At 41.2% G+C, this 22,136-nt stretch overlaps 1 protein-coding gene across 1 annotated transcript in view; it reads left to right on the forward strand.

The window, feature by feature from the left end:
• The window catches only part of LOC128737484 (insulin-like growth factor-binding protein complex acid labile subunit), a 553,799-nt gene that overhangs the window by 369,190 nt on the left and 162,473 nt on the right, over window positions 1–22,136 (forward strand). The window contains exon 3 of the mRNA XM_053832125.1: window positions 11,146–11,418. The gene's annotated coding sequence lies outside the window, so the exon portion shown is untranslated. The remainder of the gene's footprint in view (window positions 1–11,145; window positions 11,419–22,136) is intronic.

Below are 22,136 nucleotides of genomic sequence, written 5' to 3' on the forward strand. Positions count from 1 at the left end.
TAGTGATATTGAATAACATACAGGACAGTCCATTCCTTTCCGTAACCCTCTGCTCGATTCGAAGGTACTCGAGAGTGCCTCCGAAAAACGCACGCTCCAGGGTAACCTTGATCAGCCGCGTCAGTTTGTACTTAAAAATGTTTTCCCGCGTCATCTGCCATAGGTGTTTGCGTTTGACGGTATCGTATGTTGCCCTGAAATCCACGAAAATATGATGCTTGGTTACGATGTACTATCGACATTTCTGTAGGATTTGTTTGATAAGAAATTTTGATCCGTAGTACCACGGACTCCCATAAACCCGTCTGATACTACCCTACGATTTCCTTTGCTGTTGGGGATAGACGACGTCACAAAATTTGAGATAGTACCTTGTAGATGGCGTTGATCAGCGTAATGCCGCAGTAATAACAATAATTGAAAGGGGTCAGTCCCGGCGTAGTGGTTAACATTCACGCCTCTCACGCCAAGGACCCGGGTTCAAATCCCAGCCCTGCAGAAGTCACGAATGACCCAAGCTGGTGGAAGTGACTATAATCGACCCCGTGATTTTCGATTACGGGTACCAAAATAGAGTAGTGCCGCGCACAGAATATGTTCGTGACCTGGGTGTAATATTCGACCGCGCGCTCTCCTACAATAGACACATTGATAATGTAATCAAGGAAAGCCTGAAACTGTTCTCGTTCATTAGAAGATTTGGCCGTGACCTCAAAGATCCTTATGCTATATTAGCAGTCTACAAATGTCTTGTTAGAAGCAAATTGGACTATGCTAGCGTAATATGGCACCCGCAACACGTAACTGACATTCAGCGAATAGAAGGAATCCAGAAGAGATTCGTTAGATTTGCTCTCAGAAATCTCGGATGGATCGGAGAAGAGCTACCACCTTATCCGGACCTGTGCTGCCTGGTAGACCTTGACTCGGTCCTCGCGAGGCATAAGATAGCCGACATCGTGTTCTTCCCGAATATTCTTGCAGGACGAACTGTCAGCCAACCTCTTGCCAGCCGATTAATATTGAACGATAGTCCAGTCTCGCTACGGCGAAGGAGGACCTTCGAGCCACCGTTGCGAACTAGGAACTACACGCAGAATGAGCCTACGTCCCGCTTCATGAATGCCTACAATACACTGCAGGAAATTGTCACCATTGATATGAGCCCAGATACAATTAGACATAAGCTTAGATTATATTTTAGAGAACAATTGTATTAGTGTCTTTATTGTTTATATGTATTATTCATTTTAAGGAGTGTGTTTTATGTTTATGTTTTGTAACTAGGTTAAGATTGGGTAACGGGCTCAAAGCCTATATTCAAATACATACAATACAATACAATCGGAAAAAACAATAATTGAGCCGATTCAATAACTAGATCAATGGAAGCAAAATCTGTTATCTAGGGTCAGGTTTGGTCATATCTGGATATGTTTGGAGGACTCCGGGAACCCCTAGAGCAGTCAATAACACCATGTGGTCTATGTTTGATAATATATCCTGTCTGGAATTGGCCATTGTGGTTCTAGGTACTCATTTTGGCTTACATGGATCTATTTTAAAAATTTTAGTGTGATTTACGTATGTATGATGAATTTTTGTTCAAGTTCGAAACTGGTCCTTTCCTAATGGTTCACAGGTGATTGAAAAGTAGTAGGTGGTCTCTCATAAGTAGGAAGGAAGGCTCAAATGGGTACAAGGGTGCGCTTCTCTTGCATTTGGAACGATAGCAGTTGTACAAGTGGCTGGACGACAAGACGAGATTTCAGTTTTCTGAAAGGAGAGTATGGGGTGGCTATTGACAAGGGGGAGGTTCAGAAACGTAAAAAAAGGCTTTGTGTCGTATTATAGGGCTTACCGAAAAGAAAACAGATTTACAAGTTTGACAACAGGAGGGGGAGCTGACAAAGGGTAGACACATTCAAGTGAAGGAAAAGGGTTTTGTTTCTGGCATTATGAGAATTTTTGTTACAGAATAGAAATAGGTACAATAGTACAAGTGGCTGAGAGACAAAGGGGCCCCCAGTAAGATCGGGCCCTTAGCCAGTAAATTATAAAGATTAGAGGGCCGAGCACACTGCCTTCAGGAACACCAAACGATATGTGAAATATTTTAGGAAGTTTACTTAAAGGAAAGCTTTGCGGTCGTTATGGTTCGGTGTACCATGCGGTAAATCCGATGTATTTCAGTATTTTAGCCTAGCTTAGTTTACAATGGATGGCGGAGTTCTAAGGGCGAGTGGTTGACTTACTGAAACAATTACACATCAAAGAAACATAGCCGAAATGCCATGTTTTTTAATCCATAATTTTTAATTCCTGATTTAAATTTTGTAGGTTTTTCTGCGTATTTTGATGCCCTAGTTCCCTAGGGCAGGAAATTTAAACATACACCTAAATATTCCAGTGAACCGCCGAATAAACTCGAGGTACAAGAAACGTCGTGACATCATGTTTTTCGAACTTCTACGAATGTACCTTTTTCTAGGAAACTATTGCAAACTTTATATTTTAATTTTTTTGTATAAGTGAACAGCATTAATCTATATATAAATATATATATATATATATATATATATATATATATATATATATATATATATATATATATATATCTATATATATAAAAATGAAATGCTGTTCGTGTGTCCGGTATAGACTCGCAAACCGCTCGACGGATTTTGATGAAACTTGGCATACACATTGCGTTTGATGTGAGGAATGTTGTTAGCATGGTTTGAGACCCCTCCCCCCTCTAGAAGGGGGGGCTCCCATACAAATGGAACACAAATTTCTTCATAACTCGGGAACTAATCAAGCAAATGGAACCAAATTTGGCACGTGAAGGTTTTTGGAGGCAGAAATTTTTTCTATGGTAGATTGAGAACCCTCCTTTTTCTAAGAGGGGGGGCTCCCATACAAATAAAACCAAAATTTCCTCATAACTTGACTATTGATCAAGCAAATGGAACCAAATTTGGCATGTGGGGGCTTCTAGAGATATGATTCTTTTTCTATGAATGTTTGAGACCCCTCCCCCTCTAGAAGGGGGGGGGGCTCCCATACAAGTAAAACACAAATTTCTCTATAACTCGGGAACTAATTAAGCAAATGGAACCAAATTTGGCATGCGAAGCTTTTTGGAGGCAGAAATTTTTTCTATGGTAGATTGAGAACCCTCCTTTTTCTAAGAGGGGGGGCTCCCATACAAATAAAACCACAATTTCCTCATAACTTGACTATTGATCAAGCAAATGGAACCAAATTTGGCATGTGATGGCTTCTAGAGACATAATTTTTTCTATGGATGTTTGAGACCCCTCCCACTCTAGAAGGGGGGGAGGGGCTTCCATACAAATGAAACACAAATTTCTCTATAACTCAGGAACTAATCAAGCAAATGGAACCAAATTTGGCATGTGAAGGTTTTTGGAGGCAGAAATTTTTTCTATGGTAGATTGAGAACCCTTCTTTCTCGAAGAGGGGGGGCTCCCATACAAATAAAACCACAATTTCCTCATAACCTGATTACTAATGAAGCAAATGGAACCAAATTTGGCATTTGGGGGTTCCTGGAGACATGATTTTATCTATGGTTGTTTGAGGCCCCTCCCCCTCTAGAAGGGGGGGGGGGCGCTCCCATACAAATGAAACACAAATTTCTCTATAACTCGGGAACTAATCAAGCAAATGGAACCAAATTTGGCATGTGAAGGTTTTTGGAGGCAGAATTTTTTTTCTATGGCGTATTGAGATCCCTCTCCCCTCTGGAAGAGGGGAGGGCTCTCATACAAATTAAACAGAATTGTTTGCAATATTCAAAAAGTAATCGAACTCGCGAGTGTTGCCGTTCATACTAAAATATAAGATAAATTTGGAACAAAATTGTTAAGAATAAATCGGTGAAGCCTAGATAATGGGTCAAATTAAATAAAAGTAAGATAATATAATACTTATTTTAAAAAGAAAATTGAAGAGAAAATACATTGTTGAAATGAAAATATGATGAAAATAATGTTGAGATTACACTAAGTTTATGGTTTCTTTTCAGTTTTCAACTGGTTTCAATTGAATTGCATTGATGTTTTATTACGATTTTGCCAACATTACCATTTTAAGGGTTGGTAATAAAACCCAAATTGTTACGTTGGGCTGCTCGAGTCACAAATGCTGATGCGTTGGATTAGAAATTTGCTGCATGATTTAGGAATATCTTGGGTAGTCAAAAAGAAAGCTCTTGGTTGCAAGATTACAATTAATCAAATCTTCATGATTATGCATGGACCCCCTTTTTAGAATGGCGTAGCAACGCGCGCCGGGTCCTCTAGTATATATATATATATATATATATATATATATATATATATATATATATATATATATATATATATATATATATATATATATATATATATATATATATATATATATATATATATATATATATATATATATATATATATATATATATATATATATATATATATATATATATATATATATATATATATATATATATATATATATATATATATATATATATATATCGTCGTAAATCTTTTCGTAGAAAGTATCATTTCGCAGGGGTGACCCAACTGAAGGAAAGTAATAGAAGTCAGTAGATCTAGGAAAATAAAAACACCTAGATAGAGGTGATCTCTATGGGGGGCTGCCCCCGCAGTGGCCCGCTCTTCCGACAGCAGGTCACCGGCAACACTCGCGGCCTATGGCCGACTCGCACTGAATTATCTAATGTTATTATTGATAGTTTTTGGTGGTCTTATTATTGATTAATGTTTTATGAGTCTAAAATTTCTCGAGTTTGATTAGTTTTTGAGTTACGCAAAAATTTCTGTTATATTTGTATGAGAGTCCTTATCCCCCTACCACAGGGGTGGGGGGTCTCAAACCATCATTAAAAAAATTCCTGCCTCCAAAACCCCCCACATGCCAAATTTGGTTCCATTTGCTTGATTACTTCTAGAGTTATGAGGAAATTTGTATTTCATTTGTATGGAAGCCCTCCCTCTTAAAAGGAAGGGAGGTCATTATTCCCCTCCTAAAGAGGAGACGGGTCTCAATTCACCATAGAAAAAAAATTGCCTACAAAAACACCCACATGCTAAATTTGGTTCCATTTGATTGATTGGTCCTGGAGTTATGAGGAAATTTGTATTTCATTTGTATGGGAGCCCCGCCTCCTAAAGTGGGGGGGGGGGTCTTAATTCACCATAGAAAAAATTCTTGTCTCCCAAAAACACCCACATGTAAAATTTTGTTCCATTTGCTTGATTAGTTCTCGCGTTATGCAGAAATTTGTGTTTCATTTGTATGGGAGCCCGCCCTCTTAGTGGGGCAAGGGATCTCTAACCATCATAAGAACCTTCCCTGGCACCAAAAACCCCTACATGCAAATTTTCACTCCGATCGGTTCAGTAGTTCTCGATTCGATAAGGAACATACGGACAGACAGACAGACAGAAATCTTTTTTTATAGGTATAGATATAAAAATGAGCGTGAGTATGTTTGTTTGTATGTTTGTATGTTCCACCATAACTCCAGAACGCCTTGACCGATCTCCACCAAACTTGGCACACATGTTCCTTGATATAAGAGAATCAGCACTGGGGAGTTGATAAAAGAGGGGGGGGGGTTCATAACAGGAGGGAGCCCTTAACTCCGAAACGCCTTGACCGTTTTTCGTCAAACTTGGCACACATGTTCCTTGACATAAGAGAATCAGCACTGAAGGGGTTGACAACAGGGGGACCGAAATGTTTAGACGGTTCTCCCATAAGGACAGGATAAAAGGAGGAGCTGATGACCGGAGGTTGCTGACGAGAAGGGGGGAGTAACGCCCACCTGACTGTAACAATTTATCCGTACAACAGAAAAACAACATATTACGAAACACTAAACTGCAATGCTCGCAACTGTAGATTTGTCAAGTGTAATTATGCACCGAATCGAAGTGACTAAAGATATAAATAAATAAAAAGCTGTGTTTAGAAAAGTACAATAACAAAAATATTCATTTACTATCGGTGGGGTGGCCATTGTTAAAAGCGGAAGGTGCAAATAGGATAAATGGCTTTGTTTTTCTTTCTTTATAGGGTTTTATAGGAATTCCCGTAAAGAAAACAGGTGTGCACGTGGCCGGATAGACAAAAGAAGGGGAGCTGACAAATTGGGAGGAACGTCCGAAAGAGAAACAAGCGTTGTATTTTTGCATTATAAGCATTTCGGTTACAATAACCGATGTACAAATGGTTGTGAGACAAAGGCTCCCCGAGTAAGATCGGGCACTCAGCTAGTAAAAAAAAACTAGCAATAGCCCGCGTGCGTCCCCTCGCATCTAACTGACAGCGAATCTGTGGTACTCACCCAAATTTTCTATAACTTCGACGAAAAACACTTTTTTGCTGTGATAATCTAGATTCACCATAACGGAGATAACCTGAATGTATGACCAAAACACCTAAATATGTCTCTAACACTAGATGCAACTGCGTTTGCTTGTCTTGACTGCAATTTGGCATAATTGGTTTGGGCCTTCGCTTACTCCGCGCTGCACAGTGGTCCAAAAGGGCGAAAAATGGAACTGTCTTTTGCTTTCATTTGATCATTTATGGTCTTCAGCACTTTTGTTCGTATGAATATCCCCTTAATCTAAACTGTCAAAAGTCCGTCAACGCTTCCTATAATGAAAATAAAAAAATAACTTTTTTGTTTTAGGAAATATAGACATAGTTTCTTCGGCAAAGTTGTAAATATTGCAAAAACAAGCAACTTTATAAGGAAAGGTCCTGGAGATTTGCAACCTTCTGCAAAAACATGTCTTTTGAGTCTTTCAATAATCGCCTAGAATCATATACTCTTGTAAAATGCAACCAACGCACGCTAAATATGAAAAACTTATTTCTAAAGAATTTACAAAGAAAATGCTCTACAACTCTGCACTCGATAGAGATAGAAATGTCATTTCTTTAGCAAAATTCTTTATCTTGATATTTTCTTTATCTTTGTCGAAGAAATCATGTGTCTATCTACGAACACAAAAAAAAAGGACGTGTATCGAGCCTTTCGCGAACGCGAAACACATAAAACGTATGCTTGTCGTACTCTCATTTGGGTGGTTGAGGACAAGCGGAACCCATACAAGTTTATAGTACTCGGCTTAAACTTTAAGATGAAGCGCGGATTTCATAAATCATCTTGCCCCAGTTTACCCCATGGGTTCATGAAGCTATGGAAATTTAAAGCTTGAATATGCACTAACTCAGCAAGTAAAGGTTCTAGAGATTTGCGGTCCTCTGCAAAAACGTGTATTTTAAAAGCTTCGATAATTGCTTAGAACATTGTATTCTTGTAAAATGCAACTAACAAAAGGTAAGTATGAAAAACAAGTTTTTAGGGAAGTTTTAAAGAATATGACCTATAGTTCAGCACTCGATAAAGATAGAAATTTTATTTCTTCAGCAAAGTTGCTTGTTTTTACAATATTTACAACTTTTCCGAAGAAACTATGTCTATATTTCCTAAGCCAAAAAAGTTATTTTTTATTTTCATTATAGTAAGCGATGACTAACCTTTGCCAGTTTCAGATTAAGGGGGATATTCATACGAACAAAAGTGCTGAAGACCATAAATGATACAATGAAAACAAGAGACACTAAGAAAAAAGTTCCACTTTTATCCATTTTGGACTACTGTGCGCTGGAGTTTTAACCAGGGCACTGGCATCTGTACACGTATATTGTTATGTTTATAACACCAACTTCTTTTCCAGCCCTCAGCATCCTGTCTTGGATAAGAGAGTGTTCGTGAGGTGCTCGCACCAGCTGTAATTTAGGTACACGTGTATTACTTTCAACTTTGTATAAACCATTTAGGAAGCGAGATGCAATTTTTGCTACGAAAACATGACGGCCTATCAGGAGGTTGGTTTTTATTACAGATGATACAAGCCGCTTATAGTATTCGATGTTTAAAGTAGTAAGTAATTCGTTTAAGTAGGAAAACAATGCACTCATGGTTATTGTGATCACATCCTAAGTGAGTAGATGAAATCAATGCTTACAGAAGAATTGCGATTAGATATTGTTCGCTTCGCCGGCGACTTTCCTTCAAACCGTAACGGGACCTGTAAAGCTATCTTGCATTGTTTGTATATTCACTAATTTCAAATTCAGAGAATGAATGCTACATGTATTTCAGCGTAAAGCACGCTAATTAAATTTCTAAATTGTGAAAGTAATACTGACGTTGAAAATTTTCAAAACTTTCATTTACGCTAAGATCGCCATTGATTCTCATTCTGAACTCATGGCCCCATTTCGTGAATCTCTATCATTGTTGTACCTTGGAAGTACTCTTACCTCGATTAAGATTTCTCCGGCACTCCACGGCAAGCAGCTATCTCAATGATCATCTATTGGTAAGCAGAAAGGTAAAAGCCACAAGTCACACACTATATATGAGACGACAACAAGAGCGAAATTGGTGTCAAAATCCACTCAATTCGGACTTATCATCAGCCCCCACACTTCAGTCGGTCGGTGTGCACTTGTTTACGGCCACTCCGGAGCGAAAGCGCTTCTTTTGTCATTCAAAACAGCCGAGTTGTTTTCAGTTGTTCCGATGAATGGTACTTACAAATTCAAGCCACATTCGCTCATTTGCCTACTGTAGGTACTGAGGAAGGCAGGGTTGAACTGCTCAACTGGTTCACTGCCGCTTGCCGTAGCTTACCGGGAGGTGGCAACGTGGGACAATAAATCACTATTTTATCGCCGTTTAGCCGCTTAGAGCCTCGGCAATCCGACACATAAGCTGTCCATTAGAATGCTGACTTCGTTTGAGATTTGCAAATATAGAGGAAACCCTCGTAGAAGTCCACCTGGGGACCAGCAATAACCTGTCAACAGTCAGTCGAAGCAGCAGCAGTGCGCGCACGTTGCTTCGCAGTTCCTTTGTTCCCCGCGCGGTCGCAAACTTGACGACCAGTCAACCGGTCGCTCCTTTGGTATGTGCTTGGAATGAGCTTGCGGATTTGTAGACCACCCTGTCAATCGAACCGACACAAACCATCTCAATGACTATGAGCTCATGAGCTCGTATGCAAAGATATGTTTCCCGTCTTGCCGTCGTCGTTCCCACCAACCAACCACCTACCCACCCACACCCACGGTGCGGTGGTGCGGTGAAGTTCGGCCCGGTATTGAGCGCATTTCACGCGAGTATTCGATTTCAACTACAAGTCAAACATTGTCTCTCGGTCATGAGTTTTCGATGGGCTGGGAAAAACTTTTGCTTTTCGGATCCGTTCCGCACAGCACGGCTTGTGCCACGACGCAGGCAGAGGGTGTGTTCTTCACCTTGCCGAAAACACCAACAGCGCACCAACGACGGCCGACGACGACGATGGAGCGGATGCTGCTAATGATTCAAGTGTGCAACCAAATACAGCGAATGCCGGTGCTGTATCGGATATTCGATTCGGGGGTTTGGTTTAATTTTTCTTTTCGTTTTTTTTTTTTCGTTTCAAGAGGCGCTGATTTGTTCGAACAGTTTGCCCAGTCATCGACTGTAATCGAACGTTTTAAGCGCGCATGATTTGCCGATTCAGCTGGGCAGATCGAAGGAATGTCGAGAGCACTTGACTGTACAAATTATGTGATTCAGCGCAAAGAAAGAGGATATTTTTGTCGGTTTGATGTTTTTTCCCTGTACTGTTCGAATATAAGTTAATCATTCGACTTTGATAGATGAAATTGCTGTAAATGAGAATGGTTCACGGAAACTCAGCGTGACACATCATTTGAATGTTATTTTTTGCCAGTTGTTCAGCTTCTAAAGTATTTAAAAGAGCTTCTTCCGTTCATAGCCGGCACATTAATTGCGCTAGAAAAGGTTGAAAACCAGAAATTCAAGCAGACAAGATTTCACACCGGTACATCATTAGCAAGTTAAACTAGCTGACCGCCGTTTCGTTGGTTTCCCATCGGAGATAATCGGATTCCCAAGCCCGTATTTCCAAGGCAGCGTTTTTCCTTGTAAGCGTCAATTTCTAGCTAGATTTATTGCATCACAAAGCAGTGCTATTCGCAGTTAGCAGCATATTTTATCTCTCTGGGTTTGTTTCCGCTGCAGCATTAAATGAACGGTTTTGCGGTTACCTTCCCGTCCCGGGTGATGGTAGCAGCAGCTCCGCTCCTTCTGTTCTCCTACTTCTGGACGACCAGAGATTTTCACAAAGACCATCTTTACGAGGATAAAGAAAAACAAAAAACAACTGCTCGCGGCCGCACAGGATTGCATCCGTGTGTGGCGCAGAACAAAGGCTATCGATTTTCACCGATCGATTTCTAGAGCGAACTAAAATGGTATAAAAATAAATATGCTGATTTTTCTTCATCGCTTTGGTGGAGGTTTCTTGTGCGTTTTGCCATCACTAACAGATCTGCACCGCAGAAGGAAGCAACACTCGTTATGCTAGTTTTCTTCTCCGCTCGCTTGGCACTCGAAGCGCGTGAAAAACTTTAAATTGTAAATTGAACGCCGTCTTCCTGCGTCTGTCCACTGGACCGCCGCTCAACCACATCGGGAAAAGTATTGTCGATTCCTGCGGTGCTGATGCTCTCCATCATAAACGTTTTTACATCTACTGCAATCTTGGAGCCACTTCAGGGTGAATTATTCTCAGTGCATTTCAACCATGCACCACGGGTTCAGTGTCGTAGCAAGGAACAGCAAAAAAATTCACAATACTTTTATTCGCTTCAGTGAAGAATCGTCTCCAACGGCTCTACACTAGCAACGGATTTCGAACCAAAAGTGGAAGAAAAAACACCTTGTTCAGTGAATCGATAAATTTATGCTTAAATAATACATTTATTCCATACCAGCACCTTCCCCTTTGGCACCAGCCAGAGCCAGAGAGGGTTAGTTGGAGCATCATTGGCGACGATGACTATTTGCGATGATCCCGCGAACCTGATAGTGACGGTCGGAGGTTTTTTTTCCTGCGCCATGTTTGGCTACGACCGGTTGAACCCTGCCTGCCTGCGTCTAAAGCAGCGAGCGAGCGCGCTAGAGAGAGTCCTAACCACGTTCTTTTTCCGTTCTTTGCCCTTTTTCAGGTGACGACTAATTGTAACATAATGGAATACAAGCACACCTTGAACCTCACAGCCACCGCAACTCGAGTCCAACTTCCGTGCCACCAGTGCCAGCGTCGTCGTCATCACCAGTGTCATCAGTGCCAGCAGAACCAGAACCAGCCCGACAGGCTCACGGTGCGAGCTTAGCAGTTGTCGCAGCAACTTTCGAAGCAGTGGAATACGAGTCAGAACATCCCGCGTTCCGGCCCGCAACCGCACTGCAGTACAGATCTTCTGCACCAGATATAAAAGGTAAGGAATTTTAATAGAGTTTTGCACTGTACCGAGAGCTGTCTCTTTCCGTTTTCGGGCTTTTGAAGTGGAAACGCTGCGCTGGGTGGTGGGCGTGTGTATTGTTCTCTTGCAGCGAGCGCTCGCTAGTCGCTACCTCGTTCAACTAATGGCGACAGTCCACAGAAAGTCCATTATTGTTCGGAATACTTTGTATAATTTGCTTCGCAGCAGTTGATGGTAGCAGATTTAAATACTACAAAAGGTAATTATATCTGCGCAGCAACCCGTCGCAGGCAGGAGCTGCGCTTTTGATCAGTAGATCGTAATAAATCTCTCACTTCATAGCGCAGTGAATAATGCGACAATAAAAAGCGCTGTATATCTAACAGAGAAATTGAAAGAGAGAGAGCTTTTAGTTTTAACGGCGTCCAAATTGGAACGATAATCTTTATTGGGGAAGTAAAAGTGTTCGCTAAAATGGAGCTATCGTGGAGTTAGTTTTGTACAGCGTTTGTCAGTTAACATCGTAGAATGAAGCATTTTTATTAAAAAACACTCATCAACAAAATGAGTGTTTATGAGTTCATACTTTTGAGAGATCATAATTTCAATTGTAATACAAATTTTTATCTCACATCTAGGTAAATATGAATATTATTAAAGTTAATGCAAAAAATAGTGGCAATTAGTCTTTTAAAATGTACGAACTAGTGTTAAAAAGCATTGCAGGCAAGAATAAAACTTGAATTTATTAACAGCAATTAAATTGGTTATCCACAAGAGGCAATGTTTCTTCATAACTTCTGTATTTTTCAAGCTTCGACGATGACTACGGAACTAGAGACGGAACTAACATTCGTGTCCCGACATGATTTTTCAGAGCTATTTACAGGCAATGGAATCATATGCGGCTTTAGAGTTGACGAACGGACGGTACACCCAAACTTTGTACTTACGACCTGTGCACAGGATCCGCCACAGCGTGAAATTGGATTCGTTGTTGACTGTCCGTCTGTCAACGAAGTTGGCCTGAAAACTTCCCACGTATGTGTTCCTCAAAGTACTGCTTTCACTCTTCGGTCACCTCACAGTCGTCTGTCTAGCCAGTACCATTCTTAGCCCGAGACATTTCGGCTAGTGGTACAACCCATTTGTGGCATGCGTGGGTTTCCGGTAGAATTCTCGCGTTTCCTGAGAATGTTTTAGCTGCGTTAATTCTGCACACTTCTCCTCCTCCAGGCCAATGTTGCAAATCGAGTGAGAAGCAAACGATGCCCTCTCTCACGCGAGTATAGCATCCAATGCTTACTTCACTGACGCAAGCGTACGACAAACAACCTCTGGTGCTGCATACACAGAGTAGGGCGGGGCATAAGTGCGATATTTGAAGTTGTCATCAATTTTCGCGAGATATAAAGGACAACAACAAAATATATTTTATAGTGATGCAGCTACTCAATGTCTTTACATTCAACTATAAATCATCTGGAACAATAGTGTTATTGAAAATAAATTCTTCATTCTTCTGATCAAGTGCCGATTCGCACTTTTACCCCACTAGCGGGGCAAAAATGCGAATACCGCGGGTCATAAGTGCGAAGTTCGAATCCATGAAATTAGCACAGCAGTAGCTAACAAAACCATATTATCTTCAATCTGCGGTATGTTTCGGTAAGGAATATTCTCAATTTACACCTTTCCTATTTTGCGCTGGTGTATTGCAGCCTCCGACAGATCGAAACTTTCCCAAACGTTTGTTTTGACGTAGGACTATGTCTTTGTTTACTATACTGGGACTGGGTAGCACTTTGTGAAAACGAAAATAGAAGTGTAACGTTTGAATGAAAGATTTCAAATGCTAATAACTACTAAACTACTGAACGAAACTGAACAATTTGTATGTCGTTGGATAGATAAAATGACCAGCAATTTTTTAGAGGGGTAAGAGCAATTTTTAGGAGCGTAAGAGGGTGGGGGGCTCCTATACAAATAAAACATAAATTTCCTCAAAACTCGAGAACTAATCAAGAAAAGGAACCAAATTTGGAATGTAGGGGTTTCAGAAGGCAAGAATTTTTTCTATGGTAAATTGAGACCCCTTCCCTCTTTAGGAGGGGGGGGGGCTCCCATACAAATAATATACAAATTTCCTCTTAACTCGAAAACTAATCAAACAAATGGAACCAAAATTGGCATGTGGGGGTTTTCGGAGGTAAGATGTTTGCCTAAGATGTACTGAGTCCCCTTCTTCTTCTAAGAGGGGGGCTCCCATACAAATGAAATTCAAATTTCCTCATAAATCTAGAACTAATCAAGCAAATGGAACCATATTTGGCATGTGGGGCTTTTGGAAGGCAGGAATTTTTCTGTGGTATAATGAGAGCCATCCGTCTTTTAACAGGGGGGGGGAGATTTTTCTATGGTGGATTAGAACCATTGCTTTCTTTAAGAAGGGGAGATCCCATACAAATTAAATATATATTTCTTCATAACTCGAGAACTAATCAAGCAAATGGCACCAAATTTGGCATGTGGGGGTCTTGGAGGAATGAATTTATTTTGAATTTATTTATTTTATGATGGTTTGAGACCTCTCACCCCTGTGGTAGGGGGATAAGGACTCACATACAAATAAAACAGAAATTGGCAAGGGGTGGGCCCCACTGACAGCTGAAGAGCTAACTTGTGTGAAGAGTGGCGAATATATAATATCTCGTTTACTTGTTGGATTTTTTTCCTCGGCTTGATCAGTCTCAAAAATGTCAAAAACGAGCTTGGTCTCTACATCCGACAGTTTCGATGATTTATTTCATCTTTTTCAGAGGAATAGAAAATTTATCGTTTTGTCGTTAACTGTGTTAGTGTCTAACATTGGTTGTCTTGGTTGTGTGTATTATTTTAAAAATGGTGTCCCTCTAAGTGCAGCTGTTTTGATTTCTTTGTGGTTCACTGTGGTTACTGTTCTACGCTGTGTCTGTTCTATTGGCGGTTATCATTCCTACTTGGTGCACTGGTTGTACGCTACGTGTCCGTGCTTTTACCTTTTGCTGTCTATTCGTTTACGTTAACGCTAACATGTTGGCATCGAAAACATGGCTGCCTGCCAGCTACTTGATTTTGACAACTGGCAGTGCTCCCATTTCATATGTAAAATTGAACCGGAGGTGTTCCGTTTGATATCTCTGGAGTGCCGCGGCACAATGTGCTGAGTATCCGACCCCTTGGAAATTTGTCATTCATTACCATTTCAACCTTTATGATGCACACAAGAGATTTTTAAAAACGAAATTTCTATGGCTCAAAGGTATTGGCGGAACTAGGGGGGTGGGGGCTAAGAGAGATTCAGCCCCCCTAGAAAAATAGACCAGGCCGACCAAAAAAATGGTCGTAAAAAATGCCGGGAACTATAGCCCCCCCTATAAATGTGCACTAATTCCGCCAATGCTCAAATGTTGCAGGCGTTGTACTTATGAACGCCCGTCCACATATTTTCAAAGCCACCATGCATTAAATGAAGAATTGAATCTGACTATTTCGCTCTTATCTTTTAAACATTCACTTAAAGAATGGCACTCACAGATTCTTATAAACATACATATGCCAGAAATGCAGTTTACATTAGTCTTTGATCTGATGATCTGATATAGTCCTACGTCACCCTTTCGTACAACCCTTAGGGCTGTATACCTTGTAGTTTTTTGTTTCATCAGCGGAAAAACATTGTTTTCCTTCGACCAACATCTGTAGAGCACACAGTTTTCTGCAGATCTACCATTTCTAGTATCTGTAATATAGTGCCAAAAGCTGTATATAATTAGCCACACATTTTTGCCTCGTCCATGAATCGCAATTTTGCTCCTTTCGTGAATCGCACTTTTTCCCCGCTAGGCGCTTGACGGGGTTTGATTAAATTATGGAAAAGCGAAATATATTTTGTAAACTCTTTTCACCGTATTTTCAAAACAGATAGGGTAAACGCACCATTAGTGGTGGTAGTACCAGTAGTGGTGGAAACTCGAATTATTCCATAATTTTTGCAGATTTTGGTACAAGTTAGATACCTATCAAATAATACTGTTACTGGTAGTTCGATACTTACCAAACTTGTACCAAAATATGCAAAAATATTGGAATAATTCAAGTTTCCACCACTACTGGTACTACCACCACTAATGGTGCGTCTACCCTATGCGAGTGATGTAAAACACTGCTGCAAATTTTCAACAAGTAATATCCTCCTGTTGGTATCGTATTACCTGTATAACAAAAAATTACTTTAAAACCGCCCTAAAATAACGATAAATCATTAAATCGCACTCGCATCATTAAATCGCACTTTTACCCTCATCGCACTTTTACCCCGCCTTGCTCTACATTTTGCAACCCGCTATTTTGGCGGCCGCAAAGAAAGTAAAACAATCATACCCGGCGGGTCACGATGAAATTCCTGCTGTCACTATGTCTAATTTTAGCCTATCTAATTTTATATCTGCAGTGTTTGAATCTGGAGACCGGCAGTACGTGAGACTTTCGGCTGGCCCTAAGCTATTTGAGATTAGAGTTAGCGGTGTCATACTTTCTCGTACGAAAAATTATATCTCTACATCCCAACATGGACTCGTGTCGGGTTGCTCTGATAGGTAGAAACTTACTTGAGCTTTGCGAAAATAGAAAAGCACAATTAGAAAACACAACTTGATGTTATTAACACTGATTTAAAAGCCGTGTTCGATCGTATTGATCACAGAACGCTTCTGCGTAAAATTTCGCGATTTGGAGCTACTTACGCGTTAAAGGCGGTACACATATATCTTCGCAGTTTACCAATAATTCAGATGTGCCGTAAGGAAGAAACGTTGGCCCCCTATTATTCATGTTGTTCTTCAACGACATAACTCTGTCACTACCATCTGGCTGCAAATTAGTATAAACTGATGATCTAAAATAGCATTTATCAGTTAGAAACATTGAAGATTGGTGTCGTCTGCAAGCTTTGCTAATTGATTTCGTTGGCTGGTGTCGTAGGAACTGGTTCGTGATCAGCATTACCAAATGTGAAGTTATAACGTTTCACCGAATTTTAAAATGTTGTTTTACTATCGTGTCGACGGAATGAAGCTAAAGTTGTCTCGTTGTCTCTAAGCTCGCTTCTTTTCATTACTTACTTTTCTTTAGTTTTACTTTTTTCGGCGACAATCCTCTTAACGAATCCATGACGAATTCAGGAGACGTCTCCATGTTTCTCAGTCTTGGGCTGCCGCTCTGCAGTCGCCCCTAACATTCGCTGCTCTAGCATTTATGTCAACTGCGTTCATCCAATGGGTACGGGATTTGCCTTGGAGTCGTCGACCTGTGTCGGGTTCTCTGCTAAATATTGTTTTAGCCGGTCTCTTTTTCGGCATCCTTGCTACGTGGCCAGCCCCTTGTAGCCTGCCGTGTTTTAGTCGCTTCACAATATCCGCATCACTCATTATCAGTCATTTGACATCGAATGGTCTGATTCTACTAAGATTCGAACCCACGACCACTCGCTTGTCAAAGCAGACTCGGTAACCTTGCGGCTATGGAGCCCCTGATTTAGCCTGATTCCCATACCAGTTGTGTTGGAATTTGCGGACTGAACATATCTAGAAAAGATTTACCCGACTTACACTACGTGAGCTTCCTTGGCGTGATTCTATTAACGTACCGCCGTATCCAGACCGTTGCCGTCTACTGGAATAAGCTCGAGCGCCGTCGTAAAATGCATCAGGCTATTTTTATTGCGAAACTGATGAATAGTGACATTGATGAACCGACGCTTTTGTCTCTCATAAAATTCTGTGCTTCGCAATGTGACCTTCGCTCAACTGGCCTGCTAAAAACTAATTATCAACGCACGTTGTTTGGTTTATGTCAAGAAACCATTACCGCTAGAACTAGGACTATTAACTGAAAAAAATCCGATTTTAAGGAACTACACAGAAATTTGTGACAAAACTTAAGAGATATAACATTTTTGTAAGACTTTATTAAGAACATTGTTCAGATAAAATATTATAAACAATAAAAAATAAGTAAAAACCTGTACACTAGTGAGCGCACTGCTTCATTGCGTCTTTCTGCACAACCCGCTCACGAATCCAACAACTCATGAGCTGCCAACAGCCCGCGACCGCCACACTGAAATGTATGACTACATGCCCTCGCTTGTACACGATGGTGATAGTGCGGGTCTTGCGAGCGATCGCTATCAACTGCTCGGGTTGCCCTTGAGCGACGACTGTGGCTGATAGCTAAATGCATGCTCACAAAAACTGCTAACAGTGCATTAAAAAATAAGACAGAGAGTCCAACAGAGATGCTCATCACAATCTGTTCGTTAGAACAAGATCGCGCGTGAGAGAAAATTATGCCGCACGATTGCGGGTTTCGCAATAATACTCCAGCGCTTTTTCACCCGGAAGATTTCAGTTCGCTGTAAGTTCTTCTGCAGCGTTCTGCTTATATATTATACTTCTACATTCATCGCCATGCAATTTGTTCTTCGCACAGAAAACAGTGAGAAAACAGAGAAAATACAGGCAGAAAATAGACAGTCAGCCAGAAAGGAGGCAGGAAACAGAGAGAAAACAGAAAGATAGAAAGGAGGCAGGAAACAGATAGGAAACAGATAGAAAACAGAGAGAAAACAGACATAAAATATACAGAAAACAAACATAAAACAGAGAGAAATCAGACAGAAAAGTGAAAGACAATAACTAGAAAAGAGTTGATAGCCGTTTTGATTGTGTTGCAACTTGCAACAGTCCTCAAGAAGAGCTTCGTTCTTTTCTGGCAGCGCAGCTTTGTAATTTTTGGCGTTATTAGACTATTTAAACCGCTGAAATTTTTCATTGTGTCGCCCACATGTTGTGCTGGGACAAAATTATGCGATTTTCAAAGAGCACTGGAGGCCCTCGCAGAAATACTTCGATGTTTTTAAATGTTCATGGACTATAGAATTGGGAATCAAACAAAATTAGTTATCAGTCTACCTAATATAACGGACGGCAGCAGTTTAGTAAATAAAACATTCGAATACCAACCGAAAGAGCGTGGATGTGAGCCCTACCTGCCATTGCAGAACCCGATATATTTTTGTTCAATATCGAAATTTGCCAGTTCATCCAATCTATCATTCTTCGCATCAAACACTGCCTTTCCAAAAAAAGACATTAATGACCCTCTGATATCAATGATCCACTTGAGGACCGTTGTTTTTACAATGACGAAATTTTTTTTTTATGAGTAAAAGCTTTTCCCCTTCTCAGCTTCCTGAAGAAAAAACAAGAGTTCACGGTTTATTGCACTCATATAACGATTTGGTGACCCATTCATGTATTCCAAACACGCGTTCAGTGAGTAAATCTTACAAAAAAGTGAACCGGGCCCGGGCGCAGTGAACCTTTCTACAAGAAACGAAATGAAATGCAATTATGAAGATAAATATTGAAAATTTATTAAGTGTGTTGTGCTCCACACTAAGACCATAGAAAAATTCCATCCAGTAAGGTGTGCAGGTGGGCAGGGTAAAACAAAATGCTACAAAATGGCTCATTGTAGAGGTCGGGATACTCGTGTAGTCATGGTTGGGCCACCATATTTTTAAGCGCAGAAGTGCAATATTTACTGGAGAACGTCTGCCATGTGAATTGTGAAGAAATAAATCACGTCACTCTCCTACTATTTTCATATTTCATTTCCACCACTTGAATCGGTGTAAGAAAAAAACTCAAATTGTTAGGTACTAGGAAATTTACAAACTTGTTATTGAAACAGCGCAATCTGCCCGGTATAAAGCCTGTTATAACGTTCCCAAGTCATCATTCAATCCATCCTAATCTGTTTGTATCGTCTAATCACTTCCTCGGACAATGCTCTGCTGGTACGACCTTTTCAAACCAGCAGTGGTGTCGATGGCAGAGAACCATCGAATCCGTCTTGCCGGAGTCCGGTGACGGAGACTCACCCCGATAGCAGAGATCAATCATTGATATTATGCATACGAAAACAAAGTGACAGCCGTGTAGTCTGCCATTCACCGTTCCTTGGAAGGTTGACGGGTAATCTTGCCAAAATAAGTCATCAGCTCAAAGTCATCTGTCATCCAATCTCCTCCGATGGTCGCTTATGAGCCGTGCGAAAGCATCGCATTTCGCCAAGCTAGCTCGCTTGCAAGCATGACGACGACGACGACGACCGGCAGGACCAGGCAGGAGAAAAAGAAACGCTCAACATCAGGTCAATGTTATGTTTACAGTGTTCGCTTTCGGTTGTTCTCGGCTGTACGGTGCTTCTGGCCTCCGCCAGCAGCTCAACAGTTTCTTATTCAGTTATATAACTTGAATTTAAAATTCAGATAATTTAAATTCCGAAAATTTGCATATCTATATTGAGTTTCGAGTTCGGCTCACAAAAACCCATGCAAGAGTGCAGGAATCGGGCAGGCTGGGACGGGATTCCTCAGCCGTTCATTCCGGCAACCTGCCAACCAACCGCGGGAAGATAGTCGAAAATTTCGTTATTCAAGCAAAGAACGAACAGCAGCTTGGCAATATGTTCGGATGGTCGGATGGTGCTTTTTTTCTGCCGCTCCTACCAGTTCGGTGTGTGAATTTGACAATTTTTCCAAAAATAGTTGTGGAAGATTGCTTCTCACAAACCTAACGTTGAAATAATCAGACTGCAAAAGACTTTTTGAGTTACAAATTTGATTTCGAAGGCAATCACCGCGTCGGAATCGTCGACTTCCACCTTCAATCCCATTTGCGTGGCTGGCGCATCATGATTCATAAGATGACAACCACGATACGGCTCGATAGGATACGAAACGATACGAATCCGACAATGATGAGGCTGATAATTGCAATCCATCGAACCGGTTTACTTTGCGCCAGCCTCCTTCAGAGCCCCGCTGCTGGTTCTCTTCGGGTAGAACGTTCAGGCAGGAGCGTTCTCGCTTGCTTCCTTGCATCGCATCGCTTATCTCAGTCGCTAATGAAATATTCTCGCCGGCTAATAATCCGCTCGTAACAATCATTTAAATCTTCATATGTTATTCGATTTGATGGTTATTTTCGGTTCCTCGCGTCACCATCCCGGCTGCTGGCCACCGCGTCGTCGTCCGTCGGTCCTTGTTGGTGACCTGCCACTATCAATTTGATGATCGTCATGACCGGTCGTATTATCGGCGGTTTTCTCCACTTCCTACTGGCAGGCAGGTCCGCTGCCGGCTGGGACGCCTGCTATCTATATATTGGATTAGATGTAAATTTGATTTAGTTTTACGGTGCTCGATTTTTTCTGCTGCTGGTGCAGTGGCTCGGTCGCTTGGTTCGGTTCAACGGTGCATGGAGCGGCACCGTGTTGTGGTGGGAGTTTGGTTTGGGCAAGCAGGGTAACTCACCGTTTATCGGTTTAAGTGTACTGAAGATGGTCTAATTGCTAATGTATACCCTGCTAAACCATCGCGGTCGTGTGGTAAATTTCTGATGATATTCGTTCCTTGAGATTGATGCTCTCTAGGAAACTTTTTCGGCTGCGTTTCATAAAATCTGCCAAAAAATTTTGATTGAAAATTGACTCGAATGTAAACTTGAACTTACACTTGGTTTTAAATTTGGACTTGGACTTGGGCTTGGACTTGGATTTCGGCTTGGACTTGGACTTGTGCTTGGACTTGGACTTGGGCGTAGACTAGGATTTGAACTTGGACTTGGACTTGGACTTGGACTTGGACTTGGACTTGGACTTGGACTTGGACTTGGACTTGGACTTGGACTTGGACTTGGACTTGGACTTGGACTTGGACTTGGACTTGGACTTGGACTTGGACTTGGACTTGGACTTGGACTTGGACTTGGACTTGGACTTGGACTTGGACTTGGACTTGGACTTGGACTTGGACTTGGACTTGGACTTGGACTTGGACTTGGACTTGGACTTGGACTTGGACTTGGACTTGGACTTGGACTTGGACTTGGACTTGGACTTGGACTTGGACTTGGACTTGGACTTGGACTTGGACTTGGACTTGGACTTGGACTTGGACTTGGACATGGACTTGGACTTGGACTTGGACTTGGACTTGGACTTGGACTTGGACTTGGACTTGGACTTGGACTTGGACTTGGACTTGGACTTGGACTTGGACTTGGACTTGGACTTGGACTTGGACTTGGACTTGAACTTGGACCTGGATTTGGACTTGAATTTGGACTTGAGCTTGGACTCGAACTTGCAAATGGTTTTGAATCCGGGCTTGGATGTTAATCTGCACTTGGGCTTTGATTTGAACATGGACTCAGGTTTGAGCATAGATTTGGATCCGAGTTAAGCTTGGAATTGGGTTAGAGTTTGAGTTTGAACTTGTGATTGGGCTTAACGCTGAGCTTGACCTTGAGCCATTGCTTGGATGAATGTTAGATACTGTCTGTTCCAATCCTACCTAAAAAAACAACGAGTTCGTTTAGTAGTTTTTCGAAACACCTGGTGTACCTCAAGGAAGTCAGTTGGGACCATCAATATGAATTGCATATCTCAATACTAACTGTTTTTCATTAAACTTGTTACATTATAATACTACGAAATTGTCACACAAAACAAGTTTTTATCGTACAACATTTCCACACGGTACGGTTGGTGGTGGGGATGGCAGTTGCAAATGGGTGGACTAGGATGGAAGTGCTGGAGAAACGATGAACGATTTCGTGGCA

Source organism: Sabethes cyaneus, chromosome 2 (assembly GCF_943734655.1).
Source record: "Sabethes cyaneus chromosome 2, idSabCyanKW18_F2, whole genome shotgun sequence".
Taxonomy (NCBI): Eukaryota; Metazoa; Arthropoda; class Insecta; order Diptera; family Culicidae; genus Sabethes; species Sabethes cyaneus.